The 20,076-nt window shown below is 33.8% G+C and overlaps 1 pseudogene; it reads right to left on the reverse strand.

Annotated features, from left to right (window-relative positions):
- Nucleotides 1-964: 964 nt before the first annotated feature.
- The window catches only part of LOC107872060, a 54,358-nt pseudogene continuing 35,246 nt past the window's right edge, over nucleotides 965-20,076 (reverse strand).

Below are 20,076 nucleotides of genomic sequence, written 5' to 3' on the forward strand. Positions count from 1 at the left end.
TAATTATCGAATAATGAACAAAAATCACAATATTTTGAAGAAAATCATACATACTTCTAACCCAAAACATACAATATCACACAATATAAGAAAATCAGATATCACACTACATAAAAAAATCTTCAAAAAAATCTTTCGACAGATTTCGCCGAATTACTATAAAACTCATAAAATTAAAAACTGAAGATCTCCAAGCCACAAATCAAGTACGCACTCATAAAATTAAAAATTGAAGATCTCCAAGCCACTAATCAAACACTCTATTACATATATATACGAAACAAATCCCACAAGTGTGCTTATACACACTTCCGATAAAACTCATAAAATAATTATCTAGAATTGAGAAGCTACATCAAAACATCCAATATCACACGATATAACAAAAGTGATTTTCTTATTGGATTAGAATCATTTGTAGGTTCAAAGAAAGCTAATAGTAGTAGGAACTTTTTGTATAGCTTACAGAATTAGTGTGGCTTGTTTAACTGTTGAGTGAGGCCTGATCCTGCTAGCACCCTCCCTAGGAGGTGGTTAGGTGGTCCGGTGCTCTTAGATTATATCTCTTTTGTTGGTTCTTGGTAATAATATTTCACAGTTGTTATAAAAAAAAAAATCAAATCAAATAAAATATCGTACCACATAAAAAAAATCTTTGAACTGACTTGGCCGAACTACTATTAAAACTCATAAAATTAAAAATTGAAGATCTCCATGCTACTAATCAAGCACTCTATTACATATAGATAGCAACGAAACAAATCACACAAGTGTACTTACATCCACTCCACTCTCCAATACACTTACATTTCCATCCACAACCATAATGTACACTACACTCACAGACGAAACAACAAACAAAACACTTAACATAAAACTATATATAGTTTTAAGAAACTCAAAAACACTACAAGTATTTCAATATATTAAACGTAATTGTTCATGACCGTAACCACGACCATGATCAAGTTTGGCTTCTATACTTAGATTCGTCGATGGGAGCACCCTCCTCTTGGGCGCGCTACTTGCCTGAGGCCCCGCTTGAACTGAACCGCCTTAGCGGCCCATCTTTTGGAACCCTTCTGCTCCAATTTGCTCCATCCTGGTCTGCCCCCATCGCCGTCTTCCTAATTTACAAAAAAAAAAAAAAAAAATCTAAACAAAAATCGTCATATGTGCGATTTTAACATAAAACTTACGTGAAGCTATTTATAGGACACAAATTTTTTGTTATTATGATGTGTATCATATTTGCATGTATGTAATTATAAATGTTATAACACAAGCTTATCTTGAAAAATGGGAGTAATTTCACAAATGATCACTCCGTTTATATTTTATTACGCCAGATTTGTTAAACACTAGGACTTCACTCAAACTTTGTGCAAATTTTATAGAAAACTACTGACTTATAAATATTTTGATAGCTCAACTGATTGATTGCTTAGTTTTTCTTAAATTTTTTAAGTTGTCGATGAACTCATAACCCTTCTTCCTACGCCGATTTTTTTTAAAAGTGACAAAAAAAGGATCTCATCTCCACCTAAGTAGCACAACAAATCACTACACAGTTTTTTTTTAAACCATAAAGAATCCATTTCTATTTAAATTAAACCCTTCACAATGATGTACAAGTATCAAAAGTATTTTGCGACAATAGAAATTCATTATTAAGTGGCAACTTAACAGTTAAATTGTTTATTAGTTTTAAAAATATATGTTTTGCAAAGATTGATTAAACCTATGGAAGTACTATCATCTGATGTGATCTAGACGAGTACGGCGCCAATAAGGGTTCTTTTTTTTATCAAAAATTTTAAAGGAGACATTTGATTTAAAAAGAAACCAAAGGGGACAAAACCCTGTTGGTCCAGTGACTTGCATGATGTGATTTCTGTCTGCATCTGAAATTATATTTCAACATGGGAAGACCTATATAAATCTGCATGATGTGATTTTTGTCTGCATCTGAAATTATATTTCAACATGGGAAGACCTATATAAATCCTCAATTCGCAAGTGTAGAAACATCTTGATTCTCAAAATACAAGTTAAAATATTCTCAGTAGTAAAGTATATTAATGTACATTTTTTATGTTATCTTTTATTTTGAAGTACAAAAATATTACATCCAATTCTTAAGCTTAAATTACATTCTTTAAATAATTTTTATTAATATTACTTTTAATCATAACAAACTGGTTTTTTTATATAGATATGAATTCTTTGTTAAATTATAAGATAAACATCGATCTCAAATAGTTTGAGACAATGAGGGACAAAAAATATATTTAAGGATACGTTGTCGATACTGAATTTTGACAACACATAAAACAATGTTCATTGCATTATCTAATCCTTCAATGTTTAAGTTTGTATGGGCTTAGAGGAATCGTAGGAGAAAAAAAATCTCAAGAATCTTGTTTGTATCCTACTTTTACTATTCCTCTAAATCCACACAAACATAAATATTAAAGAATTCGATAATGCAATGGACATTGCTTTATACTCTGTCAAAATTTAGTATTGATACGATGTGTACTTAAACACATTTATTATATTTAGTTATTTCAAACTATTTGAGATTGGTGTTTATCTTATAATTTTAGGAAATGATTCATATCTTTATAAAAAAAATAGTTTATTATGATCAAAAGTAATATTAACAAAAATTATATAAAGAATGTAATATTTAAGCTTAAGAATTTGATGTAATATTTTTATCACTACAAAAAATGGGTAAAATTGTGGAGGTTTATTTGCAGGGGTTATTTTAACCTCTGCAAAATTATATCAAAATGCGGAAGTTAAAAATTTGTCGCTAAAATTTATAAATTTGCGGTATTGTGGGGGTTTTAAACCCCCACTATCAATCCAAAAAAATAACGCTTATGATATATAAAAAAAAAAAAATTCCTCTTTTTTTTTAATTGGCCAAATATTTTTCCTCTTTTTTTTTAATTGTTAATTGGCCAAAACAGCTTTAGGACTGACCCTCTCTCATTCCCCCCCCCCCCCCCCCAAATGAGGCATCTTTGAAGAACCTACTGATGATTTTTCCCTTCTTTCTTTGAAAATTTTGTTGTTCCTTGTCGAGGTCCCTGCGGTCACTGGTATTGCAGAAATTTTTGGCTTGGTTTCCAGGTTTACTGTGTTAATTTTATTATTATAGCTTTGTTTATCAAGAAATTGATTATTTGCAGTTATTTTGGGAATGAAATTGATTATGTAATCTTAGATTTTTATTACTACCTGTTGTTTCGTTAGCTTCGATTGCTCTTTTATCATGTTGTTGTTTCTAGTTGTTTCTAATAACTTTTTTTACAACATTTTTTTGAGCCAAGAATCAAGGGTAAGCTAAGGTTTGTGTACACACTACCCTTCCAGACCACATTTATGAATTACACTTTTTTGTTGTGTTGTTAGTTCTAGAAACTAAGAGCTAGGCTATATTGGTGTTTTAATCTATCCAACGCTTAAACTTATTAGGATAAGTATGTTCTACACGATGGCTTATCTTTTGGAAGGAGATTTACATGTATGTTTTGGTGTTTGTTTACCAATTTGTCTGTGTTTTTGATTGGATGCTATTTTGGATAGTTGTGGAATGGTAGACTTGTTGATTGGGCCTTGTATGGTTTGTGCCTTGATTTTTATTTCAGTCCTGTTGTGTTACAATTGTTTGTGCTTTCTGAAACTGTTTAGAAATTAGGCAATTAGGTCAAGTCTTGTTTTTTTATAGAATGATTATACTAAGGGAACTTGTTGTCGGAGCTAAAAGACAGTGTAGGTGCTACACTTTTACCAGTTCAACTATGTGGTATGGAGATAACTTTACTTGTTTCATCTCAACTTTGTAAGATTGAACTTTGCAAATGTAGTATAGTGCTCTTCACTTCTAACAATTATGTTGAGTGTTGAAGTCACGGGAGTTGAAAAAGTGTATAAATTGATTTGTTTACCAAGAAATTGATTAAGTGCAGTTATTTTGGGAATGAAATTGGGCATATATGGTGCAAATAGATATTCATGAGTCCATCTCTAGTCTTGATTTTCTTCAACTTTGTGTTTTAACCAAAAACATGAATATATATAGATCAATGAAAAGAGTAAATAAGAAGATTGGAGAAAAATGTGAGTACTTCTCAATACTAGCTAGTACTATATGCTGTTGGATAATTACGTTGATTGTTAGCACGTAGTTATTTTGTTCCACCATTGAATCAGCTTCAGCCGACTACCTACTAATTAAATACTTTTGTTTGAATGGTTGTTAGGTAGTGTATTGTATGCCCTTCATTTCTAAATCTCCGACGGGCCATTCCCCTAAACAGCTTCTCGTTCTTTCTTTTTCCCCTTCTGTTAAGTTGAAAACTTTAATTTATTTCAGTGGTATAAAATTGGGACTCAAATAAGGCCTTTGAAAAAGATGGTTCATTAATGGAGTTTTAAATTTAACTTTAATTGTTTAATCCTATTTCAGTTCCAGTTGTCTAAGGAGCTCAGGTCAAACGAACTGTTCTTCTCAGGCGCCGGCTGGACAAAAGAAGAGGTAGTAGGCTAGTCGTTAAATCTTTTGTTGTACATATAATGTGGTTGAATTTCAAGTGCATTAGTCTATCGAAGCTTTCTATGTACATGTATGGTGATTTATATAAAATTGCAATGAGCACAGTTTCTTGTAATATATGCTTTCACAGTTTTAACTATTTGCTGTACTGGTTTGCTTTAGATCCCATTTTAGTTTTTGTTAGTTAGAAAGTGGATCTGTTTTTGTGGATTATTTACTGGTCGTATGATATTTTGTTAACTATGTTCTATGTTAGAGTTCAAAAATTTATTTATTTTCTATTACGTTCACTTTTCTTCTTTATAAAATCTTATAGGTGATATTTAGCATATTCATCAAATTCTTCAATGGATAGATCTTGGATTGGAATACCAAGAAACACACCAGAGTATTTCCTTAGTTTGGATCAGTTTCTAGATTTTGCACTTACCAATGGAGCTATATGAGATAAAATAAAGTATCCATGTCCTATATGTGGTTTTAAAAAGTGGAAAACAAGAAATGTGGTGTTTCACCATTTGATGAAGAAGGATTTTCCTAAATATTACATCACTTGGATTATTCATGGGGAAATAAATGTTTTGGCTAATTCTAGAAACATAGAGTTCACTGAAGATGCACAACCTTTTGAAAATTCTATTGAATTATTGATTAATGAAGCATTCAGGGGTTTAAGGCATGAGGGTGTTGATGCAGGTCCATCACAAGTAGTGGGAGAAGAAGAAACTTTACTTGATTTTCCTGATTCGAATAACAAAGATTATTTTGAATTGCTTAAAGATAGAAGTGAAGATTTGTATGAAGGATCCAAGTACTCAAAGTTGGAATTTTTATTAAAGCTTTATCATATAAAGTGTTTCTCTGGGTTAAGTGATAAGGGAATAACTATGCTGCTAGATCTACTCAGGGATGCATTAAAATTTTCAAAGATCCCTATATCTTTTTATGAGGCTAAGAAAACCATCAACAAGTTGTGTCTTAATTTTATTAAGATAGATGTTTGCCCAAATGATTGCATGTTGTACTGGGAAGATGATGTTAATGCATAACCATGCAAGCATTGTCACACTTCTAGATGAAAGCCTGAGAAGGATAGCAATCTTGATCATGCTCCTAGTACAAGTAAGAAACAAAAAAAAAAGCAAAAGAAGCCTACAAAAGTTTTGCACTACTTTTCACTAAAACCAAGATTACAAAGATTTTTTATATGCTCTAAAATTACAAAGCATATGAGATGGCATGCAGAGGATGTTAACAAAGATGGGATCTTAAGGTACTCTCGAGATGGTGAAGCATGGAAAAGGCTTGATATAAATTATCCTGAATTTTCTTCTGATCCTCAAAATGTTCGATTAGGATTGGCTAGTAATGATTTCAATACTTTTGGAGCAATGAGTACTAACTATAGCATTTGGCCAGTGATTTTGTTTCCATACAATCTTCCTCCTTGGTTGTGTATGAAGCAATTAAATTTTATCTTCTCAATGATCATTACAGGTCCACGTACAGTAGAGAATAACATAGATTCATATCAATGTCACATATGAAAGACAATCAGAGTTGCGAAAAAGAAAAAAATGTTGGGGAAGATGCAACTTAACAATGGAAGAAGAAAAACATATTCTTTGATCTTTGATTTTGGGAGTTTAATCTATTGCCCCATAATTTAGATTTGATGCATATTGAAAATAATGTATTTGACAATGTTATATACACTTTGTTAAATGATAAAGAAAAGTCAAAGGATCATAATTTTTTTGTATCTCCGTGATTAGCATTGATAATTCTGGCTATCCAAGTGGCTCAGAGTAGAAGCTATTGTTGAACAACATAATATCACATTTGATAATCAATCAACTACTTCCAAAGATGAAGAAAAAATGAAGCTTGTCAGTCTAGAAAAATGGAAGAATTACTCGTTTGAAGGGTTCAACATCTCGGATGAGGGTACAAAAAAACTAACAAAGTTGATCAACGGCTATTCATTGCCGATGGGTTGTTAAAGCTTCATGTCGGTAGGTACATAAATTATTTTTGAGGATATTGATTTATACAATTTATTTTGTAAAAATATGATATTTAACATATATAAATCATGTAGAAAACAAAATAATGATCACTATAAAGTGAACCAATCGGGTCTTGATTTTGATATGTTCGATTTTGTTGTTGCACATCTCAGAATGAAGAATTAGGTCTATTTAATGTCACAGTTGATACGAGCCAAATGGCCATCTATTATTTTGAAGATATCATTGGAGGCTAATGCATAAAGACTCAAGACTTGGTCACCTCAAGGACACAAGAACATGCATAGTGGATCCATTTTGAGCATGACATAAAGCAAACCCGTGTGTGGAAGATTGCATGGGGGCTTACCTTCGATGCCAACCCGAGTTCACAAGTGTTGAAGCATGACCCCATGGTTTTGAAGAATTGAAGTTTATTAAGGGTATTTTGGGGATTACACTTGTTAGAAAGATACTCCATGGCCACCCCTTTCATTAAGGGTATTTTGGCCATTTTGCTATGTAATAAGCTAGCCTATAAATAGTCTTCTATTAGGTCATTTTCTCTTTAGTTTATTATGGATATTTGAAAGACATTGAAAGTCTTCTTCTTCTCTCTTTAAGAGTATAGTGTAGGGCTTGGAAAAGCCAAGTAGTGTAGGTCTTAGAAAAGCCATTATTGATCTTTGCTTAGAAACGGTGGTTATAAGGCGGAGTTGATTCCCTTAGCAATCACCATAAGAGTTTGGTATTTTTATTGCAGGTCTTAGGGGTCTTATCGTTTGATACACGATTTGGTTCCTTTTTCTTGTAATCTCATATGTCAAGCTATCTATCTTACTTTATTGAATTTGTTTGTTATCTTGTTTCTCTTAGTCTTCATCTCTTTAGGTCATTCTTGTATCATTTGGTATCAAGAGAAAGATTTAATTTTATTCCAATAAAATCAATCTTGGAATTTCTATCTAGAAAATCAACAAAAAAAAGTGTCAAATCTGAAAATTGCAAAAAAAAAAGTTGTTATCCAGTTTTTATCCCTAGGCCAAAATTTTAGGTCCTAGATTTTTGTGTCTTTTTGTGTTTCTAGTGTTAGATTCTTGTTCCCTAACGCTATTAGAGTCTAAAAATTAAAAATCACAAAAAAAAAAAGTGTCAAAAATCAAAAATTCCCAAAAAAGTACTATTCCCATTTTACCCTAGGTTAAAATTTTAGTTTTTGATTTTGTGTTTTCTTGTATTTTTAGTGTTAGATTTGTGTTCTCTAACACTATAGGAGTCTATATCTTAAATTTGAGCTATTTTCGAATTGTTTTGAGCCATCCACCTGTGTTGAACTTGAAGTTGAAGAAACTTGAAAGGTGGATCTCGAAATTGGAAGGGTTTTTGTGCGATTTGTGGCTTGAAAATGTGATATTGGTGTTTAGGAGTTCAAAGTGTGCTTGAATGTTCAAAAAATCATTCAATTTGAAGTTCATTTAGGTTAGGTTCCATTTTTGAATGTTCTTGGTGTTCTTCATGTTCTTCATATGTTGTTGAAGAAGAACATTCAAAAAGTGGTGGTTTGATCCAAAAAGAAGAAGAAAGAGAGTGTGGCCCTTGTTTGTACAAAAAATATTCCAAACATATTCCAAGTCTTCCAAAGGAAGAAAGAGTCCAAAAGCATCAAAAAAGGAATATTCTCAAAGAAGAGGAGAAGGGAAAGTACAAGGGGGGACCACGACAAATTCAAACTCTTTTGAGATTGAAAAACGGTCCATTCTTTGTGTTTTCTTCACCAAAACCGATTACTACACTATCAAGAAGAAGATTGTTGAATTTTAAATTGGAAACAAGTCAACTCCAAAATGTTGACCAATTTTGACCAAGACTGACACATCATCAAAGTGCCACGTCATCAACTTCCAAAATACCTTGAAGCTCAAATTTAGGTTCTAAGTTTCTTTTCTTTGTTTCTTTAGTTTCATTTCTTGATTCTAGAACTAATTAACAACTAGTAATCACTACTTAGTTGTGAATTACTTGTTCAAGTCTGTTTTCTTCGTGTTTTCGTTCTTTGTGTGCTTTTCTCGTTTTGATTCGTTGAATTTCTTTGTTTCAAGTTCGTAAGTAGATTTTATTTTGTGTCTTGAGTTGATGAAACAAGAATCTATTCTGGCCGCTAAGTAGTGACTAACACTTTATTAACTATTAGAGTATAAGCAACTTTCAATATTCGTCGCTCTAATTGTGAAGATCACAAAGGTGAGTGTATATGAGTGTTAGTGAGGAGCTTTTACTATTTATGTTGTTTGTTCATTTTGTAGGTACAAGGTGATATAAGGAGAACATATAATGGTAGCCTCGGACTATTGTGACTACAACATGGGAGACTATGATAATAGTAAGGGATTTTATGGCTATGATGATGTTAGAGATTATGGGGGCTATGAATTAGCAATGATCAAGACATGGGTAGAATTGAGAGTTATGGTTATGAGGGAGAAAATAAGGTGAATGAAGTTCCTAGTGCTTATGGTGAATATGGATATGATGTAGGGCTTTGTAATCGTTCTTATGATGAAGTTGGGGCATATAAGGAGTTTGACACTTCCCACTCCAAACCTAGAATTGGTGTAAGGTATAATCCCTTCCTTCACAAAGCTTATGAGAGCCATGGTGAAAGTGCACGTGTGGAGCATGAAGATTCATATTCTTTACCATATAGTACATCTTATCAAGGTCGAAGTGGTGTGAATGGGTATACTACCTATAGTGTAGGTTGTCCCATGAGAAGAAGAGAGAATACATCTCAAAGGCCGAGGGGTACTCAGGTGCCCATGGGTTGTCCCAAAATCTACAATGTTGATCCTAGGAGAAGTGTTCACTCTAGAAAGGTAAGCATTTATGGGGTACCGGGATGCCTTCTTGTGCTAGATGATTAGCGTCATAAGGACTACATTATGCCACCCATGGTTGACCATTTGGGGTTGTTTTGAGAACCTTTAGTTGTTCCATATTCCTTGGATGGGTATAAGTTTACCGAGAGAGTGAGGATTGTCTTCACCTAATTTAAATACTATGAGGAGGTATGGTGTGATATCTTCCCCTTGACACCAGGTCATGTATGCTTGGGTGCCAATTGGTTTGCACAATATAGAGTTCCAAATATGATAAATTAGCCTAAGGTTATATGGACCGTTGGGGAAATTATCTCTTTACCTCAATTACTCCCAAACTGCAAGGAGATGCTATCACTTACTCGAAGCCGAATAATTTGAGAGATAAAAGATTGAGAGGAGTAAGGGTGTGCAAGTTGGAAATCCAAAAGTAGAAAAAGGAGAGGTTGTGTGGAGTAAAGTAAGGGGGTTGCCACCAAACTGTGCTAACTATATTTGTCTTTCTATTTCTAAGGACATTTATGTAGGTACTAACATGGCAAGAGGAGGAGCACAAGTCCAAGGAGAAGTTGCTGCCGAAGCATGTGGGAAACCTTCACACCATGGCAAAGAAGAATCTACTTAAGAACTTCGAGGTAAAATAGCTAACTCTTACACTTTTGTGCATGTGAATGATAATTGTGTGGCTAGTAGCCCATTAAGTGTGAGTAGAAGCTTACCTATTTGTGAGTCTATTGATTCTTTACCTCTTTTTGATGATGTACTTGTTGTGAGTATGGATACACTAGTTGATCCTATTGATGACCGAATTGACTCTTCATCTAAGATCAATTTAAGTCCACCTAGTGTTAAAGCCATTGTGTGGAATGATAATACACCATTTATTAATTCTTTTCCCCTTGATGATGATGTACATGTTATGAATGTGGATACATTAGTTGATCCTATCGATGACCGAATTGACTCTTTTTGTAAGATCAATTTATGTCCACCTAGTGTTGAAGCCAATGTGTTGAAAGATAGTACATCATCTTGTGGGAATTGTGTTGATCAACTTATGTGCAAAAATTTTTCCACCACTTGAGAATATGTGTGATATGTTTAATGGATCTCAAGTGAGTGATGATGTTGAAAATATTTATCAAATAAATAGGAGTGATCCCTTTAGCATGACCTCTAGTGAATGTTCTAATCTTGATTTTGCTCATAGGGATAATCATGTGCTTAAAACATCTTTGATACTTGATAATGATATTTTAGAGAATGGATTTGGATGTTTTATATCCTCTTCATGGATAGATCCTTCACTCTTTAAGGACAATATCTTGTTTGAAGATGATGAGTTCACTCCTAATGAACCTAGTGATGAGAATAAAATTGAAGGTATATCTTGTCTTGAAAGCTATAGCCTATATGCCAACCCACTATGGTGTGACAACATTCCTTCTAAAGATGGAAATCTCTTCTTGGAAGATGAGAGTACTCATAATGGAAGGGAATGTGAGGTCTTGGAAAGGAATGATCAATTAGGTGATGATAATTTTGACTTGCTTGAATTCTTAAGAAACCCAATAAGTGATTGTTTCTTGAAAATTGATTGTGGTTGTGATCCTTTGTATGACACCCCACCCATGTTTGATGACTATGAGGATGAATTTCTTGCTTCTTGTAAAGACTTAAGTAATAATTCCTTGTACTTTGGTGGTGGTATATGTCTACTTGAGGGTATTCCATAGAAAGGGAAAGTGTTCAATGTTTGGAAATTACTTCTTCTACTATGTGTGACTTACTGTTGAGAGTACTCATAGTTATGATACTGAAACTAGTAGTGACTACATACATAAGGACACCTTAGTTGAAGTTAACTTGAGTGATACCTTTCTCCACTCTCTATTTGCTTTTAATGATATATATGCAATTGTAGAGAGTATATCTTGTAATTTGGGTGAAGCCTATGGGAAAAGGGAGTGTTGTCAAGATCCGTGTCTATGTCTACTCTCTCCATTTAACCACGGTGCCAAATATGGAAATGGTGATGTTGGTACACCCAACTTGTTGCTTGGTCTACATTACAAGAAAATTGTCATTCTTGAAAACTCGAGAGGAAAAGTGTCATTGTCTCCTTGGGGTAATGCTTCTAAATGTTCATCCTTGCTTGACACACTTGTGCTTAAGTTGAATGAATCCCAACTTGTGGATGCCAAGTTGTCTATTTGTTTGAAGGAAAGAGCGTGTATGTGCTTAAATTTTTTTTTCTTCACCCGTGCATGACTTAATACTTGATTCTTTCCTACACTACCTCTTTGCCTATGATGACATCCATGCTAGTTTTGGGTTTGTATTAAATAGAGTTTGGGGTCTTGTTGGTTTGTCCACTTGTTTGAATGACAATGCTATGTGGGATTGGTGGACTTCGAGACCAATAGTGGTACTACGTTTGATGAGGCCACTTAAAGAGGTAATGAAACAATTATGCTTTATGGTTCCTAAGACAAGGGGAGCCTTACCTTTTGGACTTAGTGATACCATTAATACCTTTGTAGTTTCTTTATCTCTTGATACTTGTCATAGCCATTTCCTTTGTAACATTCTTACTAAACTTTTCATGACTAAGACAAAGGATTCATGGTTATATCTTAAGTATGTACCACCTTGGCATGGTGATGTTATTTGTTGTACTAACCCTAACCCTCATGCCACGAGAAACTTGTGCATAATGATGTTATTTGTTTATTTCAAGATATTGTCCTTAACACATCTTGCAATTCGATGTGTGCAAGAGCGTACGGCCCGCACACGGCAACAGTTTTATTATTTGGAAGGTTCATGTCCTTGTTTAGACCTTTAAAATTCCATGTTTGCTTCCTCAACACTTCCGCTAGCAAATGTTCCATCAATTTTCTCTGCCTCAACAAGTTGGGGAAAAACTCCAACAGTGGCTACATGTGGGTAAAACAAATTACCGTCATCCAAGACAGGTAAGTTGCAGTCATAAACCTTGATCTTTCCCTCCTTGAGTAGTATCTCAACAACCAAATAATGTATGACGTCCACGTTTATGACTGCAAAAATTCTTTTTTCCTTGGTTCATCTCTTGTCCTGTGGATATAACCTCTCCCATCTAACATAATAATCATTTCTTCATCTTACTGGAACCCAAAAACTAACGAAACAAATCCTGGGCCACCGGGAGTTGACGCTAGCTTAGTGAGATCATCGTACCTATCCTTGAAATACTTGTAAAAGTTGAGGTCCATTATCCTATCAGCATTATCATAAGCTTTTCAGTATGCTAATTGCCTGCCCCTCATGAGGCAGAGAATTTCTTCAACATACTATGATATAAGAAGTCAATTTTTAAATAGGTTAGTAATTGTAAAGAAGAAAACAGCGGAAAGATACAATAGATGGTCCATTTATTGCAGAGGTCTGTTCATAGATTACCCATCTAATGCAACTTATGTAGTAGATGGATAATGTGTTGCAGCAGAACCACCACTAGTTGCACCAGAAAATCCAGCTATTGCGACAGATGACACATCTGTTGCATATCTTCTTCTTCATTGAGTAGATTAGAAATCTAGGTTAGGAAAAGTAAACTTACCTTGTCCACGTACCACGTATACATATCTATCATACTCTTGAAGTCTTGGGCAGAAAAGGTATGCATGGGGTAATCTTGTGCACCTTTCTTGGCATTCTTGGCCCATTGTAGATCCCTCTTATCTTTGGCACCAAGTTCTGTGTATATGTTCACCTTCTTCAATGGCCCCTGAACTTCAACAACTTTTGGAGAGGGAGGAGTTTAATTTTGTTTTATTTTCAATTGGAGAGTACTTGGCTAATTGCTCTTTTCTTCCTCCTAACCTCTTTGGTAAGAGTGTATGGCTCCCTCACCTTTTTGGATGGTATGAAACCCCTCTTAGATTTCAATTCCTTAATAGCTTTAGCCATAGCCTCTACTTTTTCAAAGAGTTCATCCTGTATATTCTTACACTCTTCACATTTTCAACGAGAACATGATGGTGAAGAGGGATGAGAGGGACCCCTTAATAATGCTTAACTCACTCTCATAATTAGGGGTGAGGAGGTAGTTCTTAACTAACTCAATTTGAATTGGGGTCAAATCTCAAGGAGTGAAATTATAGACTTAAAACTTTATGGATGTTCAACTTACTAACAAATTACCCGAAATGCTAATCAAAATAACATGTGAAATGAAATGGGGGGATTATTTTGGAAACTTTTCGCAACACACTTTAACAAGCACTTGGTGAATGAAACTTTTACTAGAATTCAAGATTTGGGGGAAATATTGGGATTGTGTCTACCTAGAAGTAATGCATGTGGGTTAATGTTGGTTCATCATGAAATTTAGTTGTTAACTAAAGTATAGGCTAGTTCAAAGTTTGTTGGGGTCAATTTTTCAATAAAACCACAACGATTTCACCCGTTGGCTCTTTTGAGGACCTAACAAGTGTACACATTTTCACAATCACCCAAAATCTCAATCAATCATCCTTATTTCTAGGATAATGCTCTTGACATAATTTACACTCCTAATATACTTATGTCTAACATTGCAAAAGGTAGTAAACCATAGGCTCAATTATCCACCATTGTTTTATCCCTCTATAACCCTCTTTCAAGGATGTTATGGGTTACCTAATGTTCACATTCATCCCTCTTTCGAGGATGATAAAGGTTTTCTAGAGTTTGGGGCTTTAACCCATCAAACCCATTTGGAGATTTGGGGTTTTCACCCATCAAATTCCAACACATAAGCTCAAGCAATGATGAAATCCATACTCAACAACTAAAATCAATGCAAACACAACAATACCCACACAAAATTACACTCTAGTTCAACATAATCTCAATACTAAATTGCTTAGCTACTCATGAAGAAAGTAAAGAGAGATATACCATAAGGATTATCCAAAGCATTCATTCTTCACAAAGAATCTAAGAAATTTAGCCTTAAAAGTTGATTACACACTTACCCAAGATTAGGATTTCAAGTCTTTAATTACAAACTATCTTATGAGCTAAGATAACCTAAAGAGGAAGGGACTTTCTCTTGAATATGGCTTGGGAGGCGTCTAAATTCTTTTACAGATCTGCCCCTGGGATATTCTCGCTTAACCGCGTTGCGCATGGCTGTCTACGACCATGACTTTACGAGTTATGTGCCGCGACCGCGTTGCTCTAACTGTCTTGACTAACCATGACCGTAGAGAGAGGATTGCAGTCCAGGTCTTCAGCTGCAATCTTCTTTGCTCCCTTTTCATTATTTTCAGCTCCAACCTACATCTTCTAGTCTCCTCAACTTTATACCTACAAAGAGTGGTTATTAGTGCATCTATTCATAGATATTGTCTCATTTATTCATTCCAAACAAGGTAATGTGCATGCATAATGAGTGCAAATGAGTTGTAAACTCACCACTTATAACCCCTATTAGGGTGAGAGGGATCGGTGTAAGGGTGAGAGCGACATGTGTAAGGGTGAGAGGGACCTGTGAAAGGGGTGTTTTCAAATATATTTATTTTTTCTTGAGCATCAACATACTCATCATCATTGCATCAGCATCAGCATCAGCATCAACATACCTGCCACCAACATCAACAACTCCACCAGCAACACCCCCAGAAGAAGCACCCAAATCTGTTGCAGTAGGTTGGTTATGAAGAGCCTCAACATTAGGCTGACCTTTCCTAACTACTCTTCTTATGGTTGTTGCTCCTGCCAATTCCTTCTTTATTAACTAAACTGTTGGATCTACTATTGTATCAACAAGACTAAGAGTAATAAAAGAAGTCATCAACTCCTACTCACTAGGCACGATCCATGGATGCACAACCTATAAAAAAGACAGATACATTTAAATCATATAATAATTTATAGTCAGTTGGGTTACATGTTAACACAAAGTAACTTATGCAACAGATAATCTTTTTCTCATAACTACTGATTTATCTATCGTAATAGATTAATAATATGTTGCATCAGATATCCATCTGTTGTATAATTTCAGTAGAGTGGTAATCTGTTAAGTTTGGTTCAAAGAACCAAAGTAATAAATGCGTAATCCATTACAAAATATGAATCTTTTGTCACAATAGATTACCTATGTGTTGTACCAGTTGCAGTAAATGGGTAATCTGTTGCAACAGATGACCGTTCTGTCGCAATAGATGACATATGTGTTTCAATATATTTCTTTTAGTAAATTTATTTTACTTGAAAGGAGAGTTACTGCATCATCTGAAGGGTTAAAAAGATCAGTCTCCTTAATTCTTGTATTTCTCTTTCCAGCTAACCAGCTAAGGATCCTAGGATGCGAAACCTCATCCAGGTAATCCTTGACCTGCTTTCGGAGGGAGAAATGGCTTCAAATGCCCAAGCCTAAAAAATATAAATAGGAAGCAAGAAAAAAAATTCACTATAATTATTCAATATAAATTAATGGATGAGTAAACAAATAGTGAATAAATTTACCATGAAATTCCAAAGAAAGTCGTATAATGTGATCGGCTTTGGGGATAACCTTTGTTGTTGTGTGATCAGAAGTTGATCCAACTTCACTTTCTTTTCTTTTGGAAGACATGTTTTACCTACAAATAATAGAAAAACAAAAAATACATTACAATTGATGTATGCATAAATTTTAAAAAATACATTACAAACACCACCAATACCGACACCACCAACAGGCACCACAAACTCCACCAATACCAACACCACAAACACCACCAACTAATGACACCACCACCAGCCACTAAAACACCACCAGTGACACCAACACCACTACCAACAGACACCAAAACCACCAAAATCAACAACAATGCCACCACCACTAACACTAACAACCACCAATAATACCACAAACACTATCTAATAATACCACGATAGTCAATTGAACACTACGACAAAAATAAAGATTTTCTTGGATTTTTTCAATGATTTTAGCATCAAAACTCAAAATTGTTAGCCTATTCTTGAAGATAATACAACTACAAGTCTTATTTTTCATCATTAACTAAAATCCCTAATTTTAGAAAAAAAAATAACAAATGTAGAACTCTTCTCGAACTCTATTACCTAAAAAGACAGAGAAAATAATGGATACAAGCAAGAATGAAGTCCAAAATAACAACTATGTGATCGGAAATGGGAGAAAAATTGATCTGTTGTGAAGGGTTGAGCAATATTTTGAGTAGTTGTTTTCTGTATTATTAAGAGAGAAAGAAAAAAATGAGAACTCAAGATTGAAATGATAAAATATTTTTCTCACAAATGTATGGTTTTTATGGGTTGATTTGTATTTTGGAAAAGAATGACAAGTTTGAAAATGTTAATTTGGTTCAAATAATTTGCTCATTCCTAGTTGTAGCTAAATCAATTTAGGTATTTCAAAAATAAGATAATATGAACTATTTCAAATCAGATTGGTCAATTGACGACTCGAGTCAGGAGGAACGCAATACCAACATCACACAATATAGTTGACCCTATCAACTTATCCCTAGTTTTAGCTAAATCAATTGAGGTATTTCAAAAATAAGCTAATATGAATCATTTTAACTCAGATTGATTAATTGATGACTTAAGTCATGAGGAGAGCAATACCAATATCACATAATATAGTTGACCCTATCAACTCATCCCTAGTTATAGCTAAAAAACTGAGGTATTTCAAAAATAAGCTAATATGAATTGTTTCAACTCAGATTGATTGATTAATGACTCGGGTTAGGAAGAGTACAATACCAACATCACATAATATAGTTGACCCTATCAACTTATCCCTAGTTGTAGCTAAATCAATTTAGATATTTTAAAAATAAGCTAATATGAATCCAGGAGGAGTGCAATACCAACATCATGCAATATAGTTGACCCTATCAATTCATCCCTAGTTGTAGCTAAATTAATTTAGTTATTTCTAATAATAAGCTAATATGAATCATTTCAACTCAGATCAATCAATTGATGACTCAAGTCAGAAGGAGCGCACTACCAATATCATGCAATATAATTGACCCTATCTACTCATCCCTAGTTGTAGCTAAACCAATTTAGGTATTTCAAAAATAAGCTATTATGAATCATTTCAACTCAGATTGGTCGATTGACGACTCGGGTCAGGAGGAACGCAATACCAATCATGCAATATAGTTGACCCTTTCAACTCATCCCTAGCTGTAGCTAAATCAACTTAGGAATTTCAAATAAGCTAATATGAATTATTTCAACTTAGATTGATCGATTGACAACTTGGGTCGGGAGGAGCACAAAACCAAAATTATGCAATATAGTTGACCCTCTCAAATTATCCCTAGTTGTAGCTAAATCATTTAGGTATTTCAAATAATAAGCTAATCTGAATTATTTCAACTCAGATTGGTCGATTGACGACTCGAGTCAGGAGGAACAGAATATAAACATCACACAATATGGTTGACCCTATCAACTCATCCCTAGTTGTATCTAAATCAATTTCGATATTTCAAAAATAAGTTAATATGAATTATTTCAACTCAGATTGATCGATTGATGACTCGGGCCTGGAGGATCTCAATATACAAATATCATGCAATTTACTAGACCCTATCAACTCATCCCTAGTTGTAGCTAAATCAATTCAGGTATTTCAAATAATAAGCTAATATGAATCATTTCAACTTAGATTGATCGATTGGTGACTCAGGTCAGGAGGAGCGCATTACCAACATCATACAATATAGTTGACCCTATCAACTCATCCCTAGTTGTAGCTAAATCAATTGAGGTATTTTAAATACTACGCTAATATAAATTATTTCAACTCAAATTAATCGATTGATGACATAGGTCAGAAGGAGCACAATACCAACATCATGCAATATAGTTAACCCTAGCAACTCATCCATAGTTGTAGCTAAATCAATTGAAGTTGTAGTTAATTATGTGAACTCAATTGAAATCGTATACAATCAAATGTTCAACCTGTTGCAATAGATGGTCTATCTGTTGGAATTTATCAAATAGATTATTGAATCTATTGCAACAGATAACCTATCTGTTGTAAATTATCAAATGGATGTTAGCATCTGTTGCAACAGATAATTGAGCAATTGGAAATTTTCAAACAGAAATTATTATCTATTGCAACAGATGACTTATATGTTTTAAGATCTTTTTTTATTTTAAAGCAATTTTTTGTCCAAGAAAAAATAAAAATAAAATACTAAGGCGGTAAAAAATATTACTTGAATAACTCAAATATCTCCTTCTTGAGTAGTCTTATCTTGCTTTTTAATGTCACCGTCTCCTTGTGCCACTCTAAGGTGTTAATGAATATTTAATACCCATCTGTAGAATTCTCTCTCCTTCGTCCATAAATTAACTTAACTTATTTCTCTTTTTTCTTTCAGAATTCTCGTTTTCTCCTTTTTTGGGTAATCACAATCATCTCCTATTTTTCTCTCTTTTCTCTCCTCTTTCTCACGAGTATCTTTTTGAAATCAACCAATCAATATATTTTCTCGACTGAAATGGGTTTTCTGATTCCTTTGCTTTTTTGATATTACAGGTATGGTTCACTATCGCTTTTTTCTTCTCATCTTCTTCTTTGTAAGTTATTTAAATTAAATATTTACATCTGTTATTTTTATTGATTTACCCATTACCAGTATCCTATTTATTGAGAAAATTGAAGGAAAGGTGACTTTTAAGTCTTTAATTAATGAACCGTTGTTTTTATTAAAATATGAAAAAAAAGTAATCTGTTGGGAGAACATAAAAAACCTTGTTTTCAGTATCATTTTTTTAATGTCTTTTGTTTGTTACTTTGTTGTTGTTGTTTTTTGGGGGTAGTGCTGTTTTTAGAACATGTGGTATTTGTGTTGTTGATAGTGTTAGAACATATGGTTCTGTTTCTTTGTTGTTGGTGGTGTTGCAACAGCTTCCTTAACTGTTGCAACTGATAAATTAGCTGTTGGAAACAAAGGAGCAACCGTTGAAATAAATCAAACCAGTAGCAAGGGTGGTTTGATTTATTACGAAAAATGACCCATTTGTTGAAATATTTCATCCATCTGTTGCCACAAATCCATCACTTGTTGTAACAGATGACTCATCTATTGAATAGATAGGGAATCTGTTGCACCAGATGGGTCATTTTTTGCAATACTTGTTGTAATAGGTTGTATTCATTCAATTTTGTGTTACCCTTTTGTAATATTCTTTTTGTTTTTTTCTTGTTTGACATTAAATATTTTTCTCCTATTTGCAAATAAAAGGAAGTGAAAGTGGATCAACTTTTGCCTGGCCAACATTAAAGGATAGAGTAAAGATGGGTTCAGAGTAATAAGCTGCTTGCAGATGTAACCACTTGATATTTGGGAGGTGTGTATTATTGATCAACCTATCGTGAAAACACACATCTAGTACACTGATTTTGTGAATGTTGGTTATTTACCTATTAGACATTAATATTTTAAATAAGATATGATATTTTACAATTAAGATTTTTAGGTTTGAACTGGTAAGGCCGAGGGACCAAGTAAGTGGTGTTGATAGCCTGTTACAATTTAATATAGATTTTGCTAATGTTTATGTGTCAAGTTTGGAGAAT

Source organism: Capsicum annuum, chromosome 5 (genome assembly GCF_002878395.1).
Source record: "Capsicum annuum cultivar UCD-10X-F1 chromosome 5, UCD10Xv1.1, whole genome shotgun sequence".
In the NCBI taxonomy this organism is placed as follows: Eukaryota; Viridiplantae; Streptophyta; class Magnoliopsida; order Solanales; family Solanaceae; genus Capsicum; species Capsicum annuum.